The following is an 18,285-nucleotide window of genomic DNA, read 5'->3' as shown; positions in this document are numbered from 1 at the left end:
TTAATTTCATTGTGCTTATGCTCATTTTTAAGATTTTGACATTTTCACCTAAAGTGCACAATCAGGCTGAAAACGCGTTTAAAGCAATAAAAAGTTCATTTTGGCTCTCACACCTAAACTAAACGTTGTAGACTCAAAATTTTTGCTGTATTTAGTGTATTCTAGCATCCTGAAGATGATTCCAGCATTAATTTCATTGTGCTTATGCTCATTTTGAAGATTTTGACATTTTCACCTAAAGTGCACAATCAGGCTGAAAACGCATTTAAAGCCATAAAAAGTTCATTTTGGCTCTCACACCTAAACAAAACGTTGTAGACTCAACATTTTTGCTGTATTTAGTGTATTCTAGCATCCTGAAGATGATTCCAGCATTAATTTCATTGTGCTTATGCTCATTTTTAAGATTTTGACATTTTCACCTTAAGTGTACAATCAGGGGCTGAAAACGCGTTTAAAGCAATAAAAAGTTCATTTTGGCTCTCACACCTAAACTAAACGTTGTAGACTCAAAATTTTTGCTGTATTTAGTGTATTCTAGCATCCTGAAGATGATTCCAGCATTAATTTCATTGTGCTTATGCTCATTTTTAAGATTTTGACATTTTCACCTAAAGTGCACAATCAGGCTGAAAATGCATTTAAAGCAATAAAAAGTTCATTTTGGCACACAAACCTAAACTAAACGTTGTAGACTCAAAATTGTTGCTGTATTTAGTGTATTCTAGCATCCTGAAGATGATTCCAGCATTTATTTCATTGTGCTTATGCTCATTTTGAAGATTTTGACATTTTCACCTTAAGTGTACAATCAGGGGCTGAAAACGCGTTTAAAGCAATAAAAAGTTCATTTTGGCTCTCACACCTAAACTAAACGTTGTAGACTCAAAATTTTTGCTGTATTTAGTGTATTCTAGCATCCTGAAGATGATTCCAGCATTAATTTCATTGTGCTTATGCTCATTTTGAAGATTTTGACATTTTCACCTAAAGTGCACAATCAGGCTGAAAACGCATTTAAAGCCATAAAAAGTTCATTTTGGCTCTCACACCTAAACAAAACGTTGTAGACTCAACATTTTTGCTGTATTTAGTGTATTCTAGCATCCTGAAGATGATTCCAGCATTAATTTCATTGTGCTTATGCTCATTTTTAAGATTTTGACATTTTCACCTTAAGTGTACAATCAGGGGCTGAAAACGCGTTTAAAGCAATAAAAAGTTCATTTTGGCTCTCACACCTAAACTAAACGTTGTAGACTCAAAATTTTTGCTGTATTTAGTGTATTCTAGCATCCTGAAGATGATTCCAGCATTAATTTCATTGTGCTTATGCTCATTTTTAAGATTTTGACATTTTCACCTAAAGTGCACAATCAGGCTGAAAACGCATTTAAAGCAATAAAAAGTTCATTTTGGCACACAAACCTAAACTAAACGTTGTAGACTCAAAATTGTTGCTGTATTTAGTGTATTCTAGCATCCTGAAGATGATTCCAGCATTTATTTCATTGTGCTTATGCTCATTTTGAAGATTTTGACATTTTCACCTTAAGTGTACAATCAGGGGCTGAAAACGCGTTTAAAGCAATAAAAAGTTCATTTTGGCTCTCACACCTAAACTAAACGTTGTAGACTCAAAATTTTTGCTGTATTTAGTGTATTCTAGCATCCTGAAGATGATTCCAGCATTAATTTCATTGTGCTTATGCTCATTTTTAAGATTTTGACATTTTCACCTTAAGTGTACAATCAGGGGCTGAAAACGCGTTTAAAGCAATAAAAAGTTCATTTTGGCTCTCACACCTAAACTAAACGTTGTAGACTCAAAATTTTTGCTGTATTTAGTGTATTCTAGCATCCTGAAGATGATTCCAGCATTAATTTCATTGTGCTTATGCTCATTTTTAAGATTTTGACATTTTCACCTAAAGTGCACAATCAGGCTGAAAACGCATTTAAAGCAATAAAAAGTTCATTTTGGCACACAAACCTAAACTAAACGTTGTAGACTCAAAATTGTTGCTGTATTTAGTGTATTCTAGCATCCTGAAGATGATTCCAGCATTTATTTCATTGTGCTTATGCTCATTTTGAAGATTTTGACATTTTCACCTTAAGTGTACAATCAGGGGCTGAAAACGCGTTTAAAGCAATAAAAAGTTCATTTTGGCTCTCACACCTAAACTAAACGTTGTAGACTCAAAATTTTTGCTGTATTTAGTGTATTCTAGCATCCTGAAGATGATTCCAGCATTAATTTCATTGTGCTTATGCTCATTTTTAAGATTTTGACATTTTCACCTAAAGTGCACAATCAGGCTGAAAACGCATTTAAAGCAATAAAAAGTTCATTTTTGCTCACAAACCTAAACTAAACGTTGTAGACTCCAAATTTTTGCTGTATTTAGTGTATTCTAGCATCCTGAAGATGATTCCAGCATTAATTTCATTGTGCTTATGCTCATTTTGAAGATTTTGACATTTTCACCTTAAGTGTACAATCAGGGGCTGAAAACGCGTTTAAAGCAATAAAAAGTTCATTTTGGCTCTCACACCTAAACTAAACGTTGTAGACTCAAAATTTTTGTTGTATTTAGTGTATTCTAGCATCCTGAAGATGATTCCAGCATTAATTTCATTGTGCTTATGCTCATTTTGAAGATTTTGACATTTTCACCTAAAGTGTACAATCAGGCTGAAAACGCATTTAAAGCAATAAAAAGTTCATTTTGGCTCTCACACCTAAACTAAACGTTGTAAACTCAAAATTTTTGCTGTATTTAGTGTATTCTAGCATCCTGAAGATGATTCCAGCATTAATTTCATTGTGCTTATGCTCATTTTTAAGATTTTGACATTTTCACCTAAAGTGCACAATCAGGCTGAAAACGCGTTTAAAGCAATAAAAAGTTCATTTTGGCTCTCACACCTAAACTAAACGTTGTAGACTCAAAATTTTTGCTGTATTTAGTGTATTCTAGCATCCTGAAGATGATTCCAGCATTAATTTCATTGTGCTTATGCTCATTTTTAAGATTTTGACATTTTCACCTAAAGTGCACAATCAGGCTGAAAACGCGTTTAAAGCAATAAAAAGTTCATTTTGGCTCTCACACCTAAACTAAACGTTGTAGACTCAACATTTTTGCTGTATTTAGTGTATTCTAGCATCCTGAAGATGATTCCAGCATTAATTTCATTGTGCTTATGCTCATTTTTAAGATTTTGACATTTTCACCTTAAGTGTACAATCAGGGGCTGAAAACGCGTTTAAAGCAATAAAAAGTTCATTTTGGCTCTCACACCTAAACTAAACGTTGTAGACTCAAAATTTTTGCTGTATTTAGTGTATTCTAGCATCCTGAAGATGATTCCAGCATTAATTTCATTGTGCTTATGCTCATTTTTAAGATTTTGACATTTTCACCTAAAGTGCACAATCAGGCTGAAAACGCGTTTAAAGCAATAAAAAGTTCATTTTGGCTCTCACACCTAAACTAAACGTTGTAGACTCAAAATTTTTGCTGTATTTAGTGTATTCTAGCATCCTGAAGATGATTCCAGCATTAATTTCATTGTGCTTATGCTCATTTTGAAGATTTTGACATTTTCACCTTAAGTGTACAATCAGGGGCTGAAAACGCGTTTAAAGCAATAAAAAGTTCATTTTGGCTCTCACACCTAAACTAAACGTTGTAGACTCAACATTTTTGCTGTATTTAGTGTATTCTAGCATCCTGAAGATGATTCCAGCATTAATTTCATTGTGCTTATGCTCATTTTGAAGATTTTGACATTTTCACCTTAAGTGTACAATCAGGGGCTGAAAACGCGTTTAAAGCAATAAAAAGTTCATTTTGGCTCTCACACCTAAACTAAACGTTGTAGACTCAAAATTTTTGCTGTATTTAGTGTATTCTAGCATCCTGAAGATGATTCCAGCATTAATTTCATTGTGCTTATGCTCATTTTGAAGATTTTGACATTTTCACCTTAAGTGTACAATCAGGGGCTGAAAACGCGTTTAAAGCAATAAAAAGTTCATTTTGGCTCTCACACCTAAACTAAACCTTGTAGACTCAAAATTTTTGCTGTATTTAGTGTATTCTAGCATCCTGAAGATGATTCCAGCATTAATTTCATTGTGCTTATGCTCATTTTTAAGATTTTGACATTTTCACCTAAAGTGCACAATCAGGCTGAAAACGCGTTTAAAGCAATAAAAAGTTCATTTTGGCTCTCACACCTAAACTAAACTTTGTAGACTCAAAATTTTTGCTGTATTTAGTGTATTCTAGCATCCTGAAGATGATTCCAGCATTAATTTCATTGTGCTTATGCTCATTTTGAAGATTTTGACATTTTCACCTTAAGTGTACAATCAGGGGCTGAAAACGCGTTTAAAGCAATAAAAAGTTCATTTTGGCTCTCACACCTAAACTAAACCTTGTAGACTCAAAATTTTTGCTGTATTTAGTGTATTCTAGCATCCTGAAGATGATTCCAGCATTAATTTCATTGTGCTTATGCTCATTTTTAAGATTTTGACATTTTCACCTAAAGTGCACAATCAGGCTGAAAACGCGTTTAAAGCAATAAAAAGTTCATTTTGGCTCTCACACCTAAACTAAACTTTGTAGACTCAAAATTTTTGCTGTATTTAGTGTATTCTAGCATCCTGAAGATGATTCCAGCATTGATTTCATTGTGCTTATGCTCATTTTGAAGATTTTGACATTTTCACCTTAAGTGTACAATCAGTGGCTGAAAACGCGTTTAAAGCAATAAAAAGTTCATTTTGGCTCTCACACCTAAACTAAACGTTGTAGACTCAAAATTTTTGCTGTATTTAGTGTATTCTAGCATCCTGAAGATGATTCCAGCATTAATTTCATTGTGCTTATGCTCATTTTTAAGATTTTGACATTTTCACCTAAAGTGCACAATCAGGCTGAAAACGCGTTTAAAGCAATAAAAAGTTCATTTTGGCTCTCACACCTAAACTAAACGTTGTAGACTCAAAATTTTTGCTGTATTTAGTGTATTCTAGCATCCTGAAGATGATTCCAGCATTAATTTCATTGTGCTTATGCTCATTTTGAAGATTTTGACATTTTCACCTTAAGTGTACAATCAGGGGCTGAAAACGCGTTTAAAGCAATAAAAAGTTCATTTTGGCTCTCACACCTAAACTAAACGTTATAGACTCAAAATTTTTGCTGTATTTAGTGTATTCTAGCATCCTGAAGATGATTCCAGCATTAATTTCATTGTGCTTATGCTCATTTTTAAGATTTTGACATTTTCACCTAAAGTGCACAATCAGGCTGAAAACGCGTTTAAAGCAATAAAAAGTTCATTTTGGCTCTCACACCTAAACTAAACGTTGTAGACTCAAAATTTTTGCTGTATTTAGTGTATTCTAGCATCCTGAAGATGATTCCAGCATTAATTTCATTGTGCTTATGCTCATTTTGAAGATTTTGACATTTTCACCTTAAGTGTACAATCAGGGGCTGAAAACGCGTTTAAAGCAATAAAAAGTTCATTTTGGCTCTCACACCTAAACTAAACGTTGTAGACTCAAAATTTTTGCTGTATTTAGTGTATTCTAGCATCCTGAAGATGATTCCAGCATTAATTTCATTGTGCTTATGCTCATTTTTAAGATTTTGACATTTTCACCTAAAGTGCACAATCAGGCTGAAAACGCGTTTAAAGCAATAAAAAGTTCATTTTGGCTCTCACACCTAAACTAAACGTTGTAGACTCAAAATTTTTGCTGTATTTAGTGTATTCTAGCATCCTGAAGATGATTCCAGCATTAATTTCATTGTGCTTATGCTCATTTTGAAGATTTTGACATTTTCACCTAAAGTGCACAATCAGGCTGAAAACGCATTTAAAGCCATAAAAAGTTCATTTTGGCTCTCACACCTAAACAAAACGTTGTAGACTCAACATTTTTGCTGTATTTAGTGTATTCTAGCATCCTGAAGATGATTCCAGCATTAATTTCATTGTGCTTATGCTCATTTTTAAGATTTTGACATTTTCACCTTAAGTGTACAATCAGGGGCTGAAAACGCGTTTAAAGCAATACAAAGTTCATTTTGGCTCTCACACCTAAACTAAACGTTGTAGACTCAAAATTTTTGCTGTATTTAGTGTATTCTAGCATCCTGAAGATGATTCCAGCATTAATTTCATTGTGCTTATGCTCATTTTGAAGATTTTGACATTTTCACCTTAAGTGTACAATCAGGGGCTGAAAACGCGTTTAAAGCAATAAAAAGTTCATTTTGGCTCTCACACCTAAACTAAACGTTATAGACTCAAAATTTTTGCTGTATTTAGTGTATTCTAGCATCCTGAAGATGATTCCAGCATTAATTTCATTGTGCTTATGCTCATTTTTAAGATTTTGACATTTTCACCTAAAGTGCACAATCAGGCTGAAAACGCGTTTAAAGCAATAAAAAGTTCATTTTGGCTCTCACACCTAAACTAAACGTTGTAGACTCAAAATTTTTGCTGTATTTAGTGTATTCTAGCATCCTGAAGATGATTCCAGCATTAATTTCATTGTGCTTATGCTCATTTTGAAGATTTTGACATTTTCACCTTAAGTGTACAATCAGGGGCTGAAAACGCGTTTAAAGCAATAAAAAGTTCATTTTGGCTCTCACACCTAAACTAAACGTTGTAGACTCAAAATTTTTGCTGTATTTAGTGTATTCTAGCATCCTGAAGATGATTCCAGCATTAATTTCATTGTGCTTATGCTCATTTTTAAGATTTTGACATTTTCACCTAAAGTGCACAATCAGGCTGAAAACGCGTTTAAAGCAATAAAAAGTTCATTTTGGCTCTCACACCTAAACTAAACGTTGTAGACTCAAAATTTTTGCTGTATTTAGTGTATTCTAGCATCCTGAAGATGATTCCAGCATTAATTTCATTGTGCTTATGCTCATTTTGAAGATTTTGACATTTTCACCTAAAGTGCACAATCAGGCTGAAAACGCATTTAAAGCCATAAAAAGTTCATTTTGGCTCTCACACCTAAACAAAACGTTGTAGACTCAACATTTTTGCTGTATTTAGTGTATTCTAGCATCCTGAAGATGATTCCAGCATTAATTTCATTGTGCTTATGCTCATTTTTAAGATTTTGACATTTTCACCTTAAGTGTACAATCAGGGGCTGAAAACGCGTTTAAAGCAATACAAAGTTCATTTTGGCTCTCACACCTAAACTAAACGTTGTAGACTCAAAATTTTTGCTGTATTTAGTGTATTCTAGCATCCTGAAGATGATTCCAGCATTAATTTCATTGTGCTTATGCTCATTTTTAAGATTTTGACATTTTCACCTAAAGTGCACAATCAGGCTGAAAACGCATTTAAAGCAATAAAAAGTTCATTTTGGCACACAAACCTAAACTAAACGTTGTAGACTCAAAATTGTTGCTGTATTTAGTGTATTCTAGCATCCTGAAGATGATTCCAGCATTTATTTCATTGTGCTTATGCTCATTTTGAAGATTTTGACATTTTCACCTTAAGTGTACAATCAGGGGCTGAAAACGCGTTTAAAGCAATAAAAAGTTCATTTTGGCTCTCACACCTAAACTAAACGTTGTAGACTCAAAATTTTTGCTGTATTTAGTGTATTCTAGCATCCTGAAGATGATTCCAGCATTAATTTCATTGTGCTTATGCTCATTTTTAAGATTTTGACATTTTCACCTAAAGTGCACAATCAGGCTGAAAACGCATTTAAAGCAATAAAAAGTTCATTTTTGCTCACAAACCTAAACTAAACGTTGTAGACTCCAAATTTTTGCTGTATTTAGTGTATTCTAGCATCCTGAAGATGATTCCAGCATTAATTTCATTGTGCTTATGCTCATTTTGAAGATTTTGACATTTTCACCTAAAGTGTACAATCAGGCTGAAAACTTATTTAAAGCAATAAAAAGTTCATTTTGGCTCTCACACCTAAACTAAACGTTGTAAACTCAAAATTTTTGCTGTATTTAGTGTATTCTAGCATCCTGAAGATGATTCCAGCATTAATTTCATTGTCCTTATGCTCATTTTTAAGATTTTGACATTTTCACCTAAAGTGCACAATCATGCTGAAAACGCATTTAAAGCAATAAAAAGTTCATTTTGGCACACAAACCTAAACTAAACGTTGTAGACTCAAAATTTTTGCTGTATTTAGTGTATTCTAGCATCCTGAAGATGATTCCAGCATTAATTTCATTGTGCTTATGCTCATTTTTAAGATTTTGACATTTTCACCTAAAGTGCACAATCAGGCTGAAAACGCGTTTAAAGCAATAAAAAGTTCATTTTGGCTCTCACACCTAAACTAAATGTTGTAGACTCAAAATTTTTGCTGTATTTAGTGTATTCTAGCATCCTGAAGATTATTCCAGCATTAATTTCATTGTGCTTATGCTCATTTTGAAGATTTTGACATTTTCACCTTAAGTGTACAATCAGGGGCTGAAAACGCGTTAAAAGCAATAAAAAGTTCATTTTGGCTCTCACACCTAAACTAAACGTTGTAGACTCAAAATTTTTGCTGTATTTAGTGTATTCTAGCATCCTGAAGATGATTCCAGCATTAATTTCATTGTGCTTATGCTCATTTTTAAGATTTTGACATTTTCACCTAAAGTGCACAATCAGGCTGAAAACGCGTTTAAAGCAATAAAAAGTTCATTTTGGCTCTCACACCTAAACTAAACGTTGTAGACTCAAAATTTTTGCTGTATTTAGTGTATTCTAGCATCCTGAAGATGATTCCAGCATTAATTTCATTGTGCTTATGCTCATTTTGAAGATTTTGACATTTTCACCTAAAGTGCACAATCAGGCTGAAAACGCATTTAAAGCCATAAAAAGTTCATTTTGGCTCTCACACCTAAACAAAACGTTGTAGACTCAACATTTTTGCTGTATTTAGTGTATTCTAGCATCCTGAAGATGATTCCAGCATTAATTTCATTGTGCTTATGCTCATTTTTAAGATTTTGACATTTTCACCTTAAGTGTACAATCAGGGGCTGAAAACGCGTTTAAAGCAATAAAAAGTTCATTTTGGCTCTCACACCTAAACTAAACGTTGTAGACTCAAAATTTTTGCTGTATTTAGTGTATTCTAGCATCCTGAAGATGATTCCAGCATTAATTTCATTGTGCTTATGCTCATTTTTAAGATTTTGACATTTTCACCTAAAGTGCACAATCAGGCTGAAAACGCATTTAAAGCAATAAAAAGTTCATTTTGGCACACAAACCTAAACTAAACGTTGTAGACTCAAAATTGTTGCTGTATTTAGTGTATTCTAGCATCCTGAAGATGATTCCAGCCTTTATTTCATTGTGCTTATGCTCATTTTGAAGATTTTGACATTTTCACCTTAAGTGTACAATCAGGGGCTGAAAACGCGTTTAAAGCAATAAAAAGTTCATTTTGGCTCTCACACCTAAACTAAACGTTGTAGACTCAAAATTTTTGCTGTATTTAGTGTATTCTAGCATCCTGAAGATGATTCCAGCATTAATTTCATTGTGCTTATGCTCATTTTTAAGATTTTGACATTTTCACCTAAAGTGCACAATCAGGCTGAAAACGCATTTAAAGCAATAAAAAGTTCATTTTTGCTCACAAACCTAAACTAAACGTTGTAGACTCCAAATTTTTGCTGTATTTAGTGTATTCTAGCATCCTGAAGATGATTCCAGCATTAATTTCATTGTGCTTATGCTCATTTTGAAGATTTTGACATTTTCACCTTAAGTGTACAATCAGGGGCTGAAAACGCGTTTAAAGCAATAAAAAGTTCATTTTGGCTCTCACACCTAAACTAAACGTTGTAGACTCAAAATTTTTGTTGTATTTAGTGTATTCTAGCATCCTGAAGATGATTCCAGCATTAATTTCATTGTGCTTATGCTCATTTTGAAGATTTTGACATTTTCACCTAAAGTGTACAATCAGGCTGAAAACGCATTTAAAGCAATAAAAAGTTCATTTTGGCTCTCACACCTAAACTAAACGTTGTAAACTCAAAATTTTTGCTGTATTTAGTGTATTCTAGCATCCTGAAGATGATTCCAGCATTAATTTCATTGTGCTTATGCTCATTTTTAAGATTTTGACATTTTCACCTAAAGTGCACAATCATGCTGAAAACGCATTTAAAGCAATAAAAAGTTCATTTTGGCACACAAACCTAAACTAAACGTTGTAGACTCAAATTTTTTGCTGTATTTAGTGTATTCTAGCATCCTGAAGATGATTCCAGCATTAATTTCATTGTGCTTATGCTCATTTTGAAGATTTTGACATTTTCACCTTAAGTGTACAATCAGGGGCTGAAAACGCGTTTAAAGCAATAAAAAGTTCATTTTGGCTCTCACACCTAAACTAAACGTTGTAGACTCAAAATTTTTGCTGTATTTAGTGTATTCTAGCATCCTGAAGATGATTCCAGCATTAATTTCATTGTGCTTATGCTCATTTTTAAGATTTTGACATTTTCACCTAAAGTGCACAATCAGGCTGAAAACGCGTTTAAAGCAATAAAAAGTTCATTTTGGCTCTCACACCTAAACTAAACGTTGTAGACTCAAAATTTTTGCTGTATTTAGTGTATTCTAGCATCCTGAAGATGATTCCAGCATTAATTTCATTGTGCTTATGCTCATTTTGAAGATTTTGACATTTTCACCTTAAGTGTACAATCAGGGGCTGAAAACGCGTTTAAAGCAATAAAAAGTTCATTTTGGCTCTCACACCTAAACTAAACGTTGTAGACTCAAAATTTTTGCTGTATTTAGTGTATTCTAGCATCCTGAAGATGATTCCAGCATTAATTTCATTGTGCTTATGCTCATTTTTAAGATTTTGACATTTTCACCTAAAGTGCACAATCAGGCTGAAAACGCGTTTAAAGCAATAAAAAGTTCATTTTGGCTCTCACACCTAAACTAAACGTTGTAGACTCAAAATTTTTGCTGTATTTAGTGTATTCTAGCATCCTGAAGATGATTCCAGCATTAATTTCATTGTGCTTATGCTCATTTTGAAGATTTTGACATTTTCACCTAAAGTGCACAATCAGGCTGAAAACGCATTTAAAGCCATAAAAAGTTCATTTTGGCTCTCACACCTAAACAAAACGTTGTAGACTCAACATTTTTGCTGTATTTAGTGTATTCTAGCATCCTGAAGATGATTCCAGCATTAATTTCATTGTGCTTATGCTCATTTTTAAGATTTTGACATTTTCACCTTAAGTGTACAATCAGGGGCTGAAAACGCGTTTAAAGCAATAAAAAGTTCATTTTGGCTCTCACACCTAAACTAAACGTTGTAGACTCAAAATTTTTGCTGTATTTAGTGTATTCTAGCATCCTGAAGATGATTCCAGCATTAATTTCATTGTGCTTATGCTCATTTTTAAGATTTTGACATTTTCACCTAAAGTGCACAATCAGGCTGAAAACGCATTTAAAGCAATAAAAAGTTCATTTTTGCTCACAAACCTAAACTAAACGTTGTAGACTCCAAATTTTTGCTGTATTTAGTGTATTCTAGCATCCTGAAGATGATTCCAGCATTAATTTCATTGTGCTTATGCTCATTTTGAAGATTTTGACATTTTCACCTTAAGTGTACAATCAGGGGCTGAAAACGCGTTTAAAGCAATAAAAAGTTCATTTTGGCTCTCACACCTAAACTAAACGTTGTAGACTCAAAATTTTTGTTGTATTTAGTGTAGTCTAGCATCCTGAAGATGATTCCAGCATTAATTTCATTGTGCTTATGCTCATTTTGAAGATTTTGACATTTTCACCTAAAGTGTACAATCAGGCTGAAAACGCATTTAAAGCAATAAAAAGTTCATTTTGGCTCTCACACCTAAACTAAACGTTGTAGACTCAAAATTTTTGCTGTATTTAGTGTATTCTAGCATCCTGAAGATGATTCCAGCATTAATTTCATTGTGCTTATGCTCATTTTTAAGATTTTGACATTTTCACCTAAAGTGCACAATCATGCTGAAAACGCATTTAAAGCAATAAAAAGTTCATTTTGGCACACAAACCTAAACTAAACGTTGTAGACTCAAAATTTTTGCTGTATTTAGTGTATTCTAGCATCCTGAAGATGATTCCAGCATTAATTTCATTGTGCTTATGCTCATTTTGAAGATTTTGAAGTTTTCACCTTAAGTGTACAATCAGGGGCTGAAAACGCGTTTAAAGCAATAAAAAGTTCATTTTGGCTCTCACACCTAAACTAAACGTTGTAGACTCAAAATTTTTGCTGTATTTAGTGTATTCTAGCATCCTGAAGATGATTCCAGCATTAATTTCATTGTGCTTATGCTCATTTTTAAGATTTTGACATTTTCACCTAAAGTGCACAATCAGGCTGAAAACGCATTTAAAGCCATAAAAAGTTCATTTTGGCTCTCACACCTAAACAAAACGTTGTAGACTCAACATTTTTGCTGTATTTAGTGTATTCTAGCATCCTGAAGATGATTCCAGCATTAATTTCATTGTGCTTATGCTCATTTTGAAGATTTTGACATTTTCACCTTAAGTGTACAATCAGGGGCTGAAAACGCGTTTAAAGCAATAAAAAGTTCATTTTGGCTCTCACACCTAAACTAAACGTTGTAGACTCAAAATTTTTGCTGTATTTAGTGTATTCTAGCATCCTGAAGATGATTCCAGCATTAATTTCATTGTGCTTATGCTCATTTTTAAGATTTTGACATTTTCACCTAAAGTGCACAATCAGGCTGAAAACGCGTTTAAAGCAATAAAAAGTTCATTTTGGCTCTCACACCTAAACTAAACGTTGTAGACTCAAAATTTTTGCTGTATTTAGTGTATTCTAGCATCCTGAAGATGATTCCAGCATTAATTTCATTGTGCTTATGCTCATTTTGAAGATTTTGACATTTTCACCTTAAGTGTACAATCAGGGGCTGAAAACGCGTTTAAAGCAATAAAAAGTTCATTTTGGCTCTCACACCTAAACTAAACGTTGTAGACTCAAAATTTTTGCTGTATTTAGTGTATTCTAGCATCCTGAAGATGATTCCAGCATTAATTTCATTGTGCTTATGCTCATTTTGAAGATTTTGACATTTTCACCTAAAGTGCACAATCAGGCTGAAAACGCATTTAAAGCCATAAAAAGTTCATTTTGGCTCTCACACCTAAACAAAACGTTGTAGACTCAACATTTTTGCTGTATTTAGTGTATTCTAGCATCCTGAAGATGATTCCAGCATTAATTTCATTGTGCTTATGCTCATTTTTAAGATTTTGACATTTTCACCTTAAGTGTACAATCAGGGGCTGAAAACGCGTTTAAAGCAATAAAAAGTTCATTTTGGCTCTCACACCTAAACTAAACGTTGTAGACTCAAAGTTTTTGCTGTATTTAGTGTATTCTAGCATCCTGAAGATGATTCCAGCATTAATTTCATTGTGCTTATGCTCATTTTTAAGATTTTGACATTTTCACCTAAAGTGCACAATCAGGCTGAAAACGCGTTTAAAGCAATAAAAAGTTCATTTTGGCTCTCACACCTAAACTAAACGTTGTAGACTCAAAATTTTTGCTGTATTTAGTGTATTCTAGCATCCTGAAGATGATTCCAGCATTAATTTCATTGTGCTTATGCTCATTTTGAAGATTTTAACATTTTCACCTTAAGTGTACAATCAGGGGCTGAAAACGCGTTTAAAGCAATAAAAAGTTCATTTTGGCTCTCACACCTAAACTAAACGTTGTAGACTCAAAATTTTTGCTGTATTTAGTGTATTCTAGCATCCTGAAGATGATTCCAGCATTAATTTCATTGTGCTTATGCTCATTTTTAAGATTTTGACATTTTCACCTAAAGTGCACAATCAGGCTGAAAACGCGTTTAAAGCAATAAAAAGTTAATTTTGGCTCTCACACCTAAACTAAACGTTGTAGACTCAAAATTTTTGCTGTATTTAGTGTATTCTAGCATCCTGAAGATGATTCCAGCATTAATTTCATTGTGCTTATGCTCATTTTGAAGATTTTGACATTTTCACCTTAAGTGTACAATCAGGGGCTGAAAACGCGTTTAAAGCAATAAAAAGTTCATTTTGGCTCTCACACCTAAACTAAACGTTGTAGACTCAAAATTTTTGCTGTATTTAGTGTATTCTAGCATCCTGAAGATGATTCCAGCATTAATTTCATTGTGCTTATGCTCATTTTTAAGATTTTGACATTTTCACCTAAAGTGCACAATCAGGCTGAAAACGCGTTTAAAGCAATAAAAAGTTCATTTTGGCTCTCACACCTAAACTAAACGTTGTAGACTCAAAATTTTTGCTGTATTTAGTGTATTCTAGCATCCTGAAGATGATTCCAGCATTAATTTCATTGTGCTTATGCTCATTTTGAAGATTTTGACATTTTCACCTAAAGTGCACAATCAGGCTGAAAACGCATTTAAAGCCATAAAAAGTTCATTTTGGCTCTCACACCTAAACAAAACGTTGTAGACTCAACATTTTTGCTGTATTTAGTGTATTCTAGCATCCTGAAGATGATTCCAGCATTAATTTCATTGTGCTTATGCTCATTTTTAAGATTTTGACATTTTCACCTTAAGTGTACAATCAGGGGCTGAAAACGCGTTTAAAGCAATAAAAAGTTCATTTTGGCTCTCACACCTAAACTAAACGTTGTAGACTCAAAATTTTTGCTGTATTTAGTGTATTCTAGCATCCTGAAGATGATTCCAGCATTAATTTCATTGTGCTTATGCTCATTTTTAAGATTTTGACATTTTCACCTAAAGTGCACAATCAGGCTGAAAACGCATTTAAAGCAATAAAAAGTTCATTTTGGCACACAAACCTAAACTAAACGTTGTAGACTCAAAATTGTTGCTGTATTTAGTGTATTCTAGCATCCTGAAGATGATTCCAGCATTTATTTCATTGTGCTTATGCTCATTTTGAAGATTTTGACATTTTCACCTTAAGTGTACAATCAGGGGCTGAAAACGCGTTTAAAGCAATAAAAAGTTCATTTTGGCTCTCACACCTAAACTAAACGTTGTAGACTCAAAATTTTTGCTGTATTTAGTGTATTCTAGCATCCTGAAGATGATTCCAGCATTAATTTCATTGTGCTTATGCTCATTTTTAAGATTTTGACATTTTCACCTAAAGTGCACAATCAGGCTGAAAACGCATTTAAAGCAATAAAAAGTTCATTTTTGCTCACAAACCTAAACTAAACGTTGTAGACTCCAAATTTTTGCTGTATTTAGTGTATTCTAGCATCCTGAAGATGATTCCAGCATTAATTTCATTGTGCTTATGCTCATTTTGAAGATTTTGACATTTTCACCTTAAGTGTACAATCAGGGGCTGAAAACGCGTTTAAAGCAATAAAAAGTTCATTTTGGCTCTCACACCTAAACTAAACGTTGTAGACTCAAAATTTTTGTTGTATTTAGTGTATTCTAGCATCCTGAAGATGATTCCAGCATTAATTTCATTGTGCTTATGCTCATTTTGAAGATTTTGACATTTTCACCTAAAGTGTACAATCAGGCTGAAAACGCATTTAAAGCAATAAAAAGTTCATTTTGGCTCTCACACCTAAACTAAACGTTGTAGACTCAAAATTTTTGCTGTATTTAGTGTATTCTAGCATCCTGAAGATGATTCCAGCATTAATTTCATTGTGCTTATGCTCATTTTTAAGATTTTGACATTTTCACCTAAAGTGCACAATCATGCTGAAAACGCATTTAAAGCAATAAAAAGTTCATTTTGGCACACAAACCTAAACTAAACGTTGTAGACTCAAAATTTTTGCTGTATTTAGTGTATTCTAGCATCCTGAAGATGATTCCAGCATTAATTTCATTGTGCTTATGCTCATTTTGAAGATTTTGACATTTTCACCTTAAGTGTACAATCAGGGGCTGAAAACGCGTTTAAAGCAATAAAAAGTACATTTTGGCTCTCACACCTAAACTAAACGTTGTAGACTCAAAATTTTTGCTGTATTTAGTGTATTCTAGCATCCTGAAGATGATTCCAGCATTAATTTCATTGTGCTTATGCTCATTTTTAAGATTTTGACATTTTCACCTAAAGTGCACAATCAGGCTGAAAACGCGTTTAAAGCAATAAAAAGTTCATTTTGGCTCTCACACCTAAACTAAACGTTGTAGACTCAAAATTTTTGCTGTATTTAGTGTATTCTAGCATCCTGAAGATGATTCCAGCATTAATTTCATTGTGCTTATGCTCATTTTTAAGATTTTGACATTTTCACCTAAAGTGCACAATCAGGCTGAAAACGCGTTTAAAGCAATAAAAAGTTCATTTTGGCTCTCACACCTAAACTAAACGTTGTAGACTCAACATTTTTGCTGTATTTAGTGTATTCTAGCATCCTGAAGATGATTCCAGCATTAATTTCATTGTGCTTATGCTCATTTTGAAGATTTTGACATTTTCACCTTAAGTGTACAATCAGGGGCTGAAAACGCGTTTAAAGCAATAAAAAGTTCATTTTGGCTCTCACACCTAAACTAAACGTTGTAGACTCAAAATTTTTGCTGTATTTAGTGTATTCTAGCATCCTGAAGATGATTCCAGCATTAATTTCATTGTGCTTATGCTCATTTTTAAGATTTTGACATTTTCACCTAAAGTGCACAATCAGGCTGAAAACGCGTTTAAAGCAATAAAAAGTTCATTTTGGCTCTCACACCTAAACTAAACGTTGTAGACTCAAAATTTTTGCTGTATTTAGTGTATTCTAGCATCCTGAAGATGTTTCCATCATTAATTTCATTGTGCTTATGCTCATTTTGAAGATTTTGACATTTTCACCTTAAGTGTACAATCAGGGGCTGAAAACGCGTTTAAAGCAATAAAAAGTTCATTTTGGCTCTCACACCTAAACTAAACGTTGTAGACTCAAAATTTTTGCTGTATTTAGTGTATTCTAGCATCCTGAAGATGATTCCAGCATTAATTTCATTGTGCTTATGCTCATTTTGAAGATTTTGACATTTTCACCTTAAGTGTACAATCAGGGGCTGAAAACGCGTTTAAAGCAATAAAAAGTTCATTTTGGCTCTCACACCTAAACTAAACGTTGTAGACTCAAAATTTTTGCTGTATTTAGTGTATTCTAGCATCCTGAAGATGATTCCAGCATTAATTTCATTGTGCTTATGCTCATTTTTAAGATTTTGACATTTTCACCTAAAGTGCACAATCAGGCTGAAAACGCGTTTAAAGCAATAAAAAGTTCATTTTGGCTCTCAAACCTAAACTAAACGTTGTAGACTCAAAATTTTTGCTGTATTTAGTGTATTCTAGCATCCTGAAGATGATTCCAGCATTAATTTCATTGTGCTTATGCTCATTTTGAAGATTTTGACATTTTCACCTAAAGTGCACAATCAGGCTGAAAACGCATTTAAAGCCATAAAAAGTTCATTTTGGCTCTCACACCTAAACAAAACGTTGTAGACTCAAAATTTTTGCTGTATTTAGTGTATTCTAGCATCCTGAAGATGATTCCAGCATTAATTTCATTGTGCTTATGCTCATTTTTAAGATTTTGACATTTTCACCTTAAGTGTACAATCAGGGGCTGAAAACGCGTTTAAAGCAATAAAAAGTTCATTTTGGCTCTCACACCTAAACTAAACGTTGTAGACTCAAAATTTTTGCTGTATTTAGTGTATTCTAGCATCCTGAAGATGATTCCAGCATTAATTTCATTGTGCTTATGCTCATTTTTAAGATTTTGACATTTTCACCTAAAGTGCACAATCAGGCTGAAAACGCGTTTAAAGCAATAAAAAGTTCATTTTGGCTCTCACACCTAAACTAAACGTTGTAGACTCAAAATTTTTGCTGTATTTAGTGTATTCTAGCATCCTGAAGATGATTCCAGCATTAATTTCATTGTGCTTATGCTCATTTTGAAGATTTTGACATTTTCACCTTAAGTGTACAATCAGGGGCTGAAAACGCGTTTAAAGCAATAAAAAGTTCGTTTTGGCTCTCACACCTAAACTAAACGTTGTAGACTCAAAATTTTTGCTGTATTTAGTGTATTCTAGCATCCTGAAGATGATTCCAGCATTAATTTCATTGTGCTTATGCTCATTTTTAAGATTTTGACATTTTCACCTAAAGTGCACA

The sequence above is a fragment of the Vanacampus margaritifer genome, unplaced genomic scaffold, assembly GCF_051991255.1.
Source record: "Vanacampus margaritifer isolate UIUO_Vmar unplaced genomic scaffold, RoL_Vmar_1.0 HiC_scaffold_23, whole genome shotgun sequence".
Classification (NCBI taxonomy): domain Eukaryota; kingdom Metazoa; phylum Chordata; class Actinopteri; order Syngnathiformes; family Syngnathidae; genus Vanacampus; species Vanacampus margaritifer.
This window is presented reverse-complemented; position numbering follows the sequence as displayed.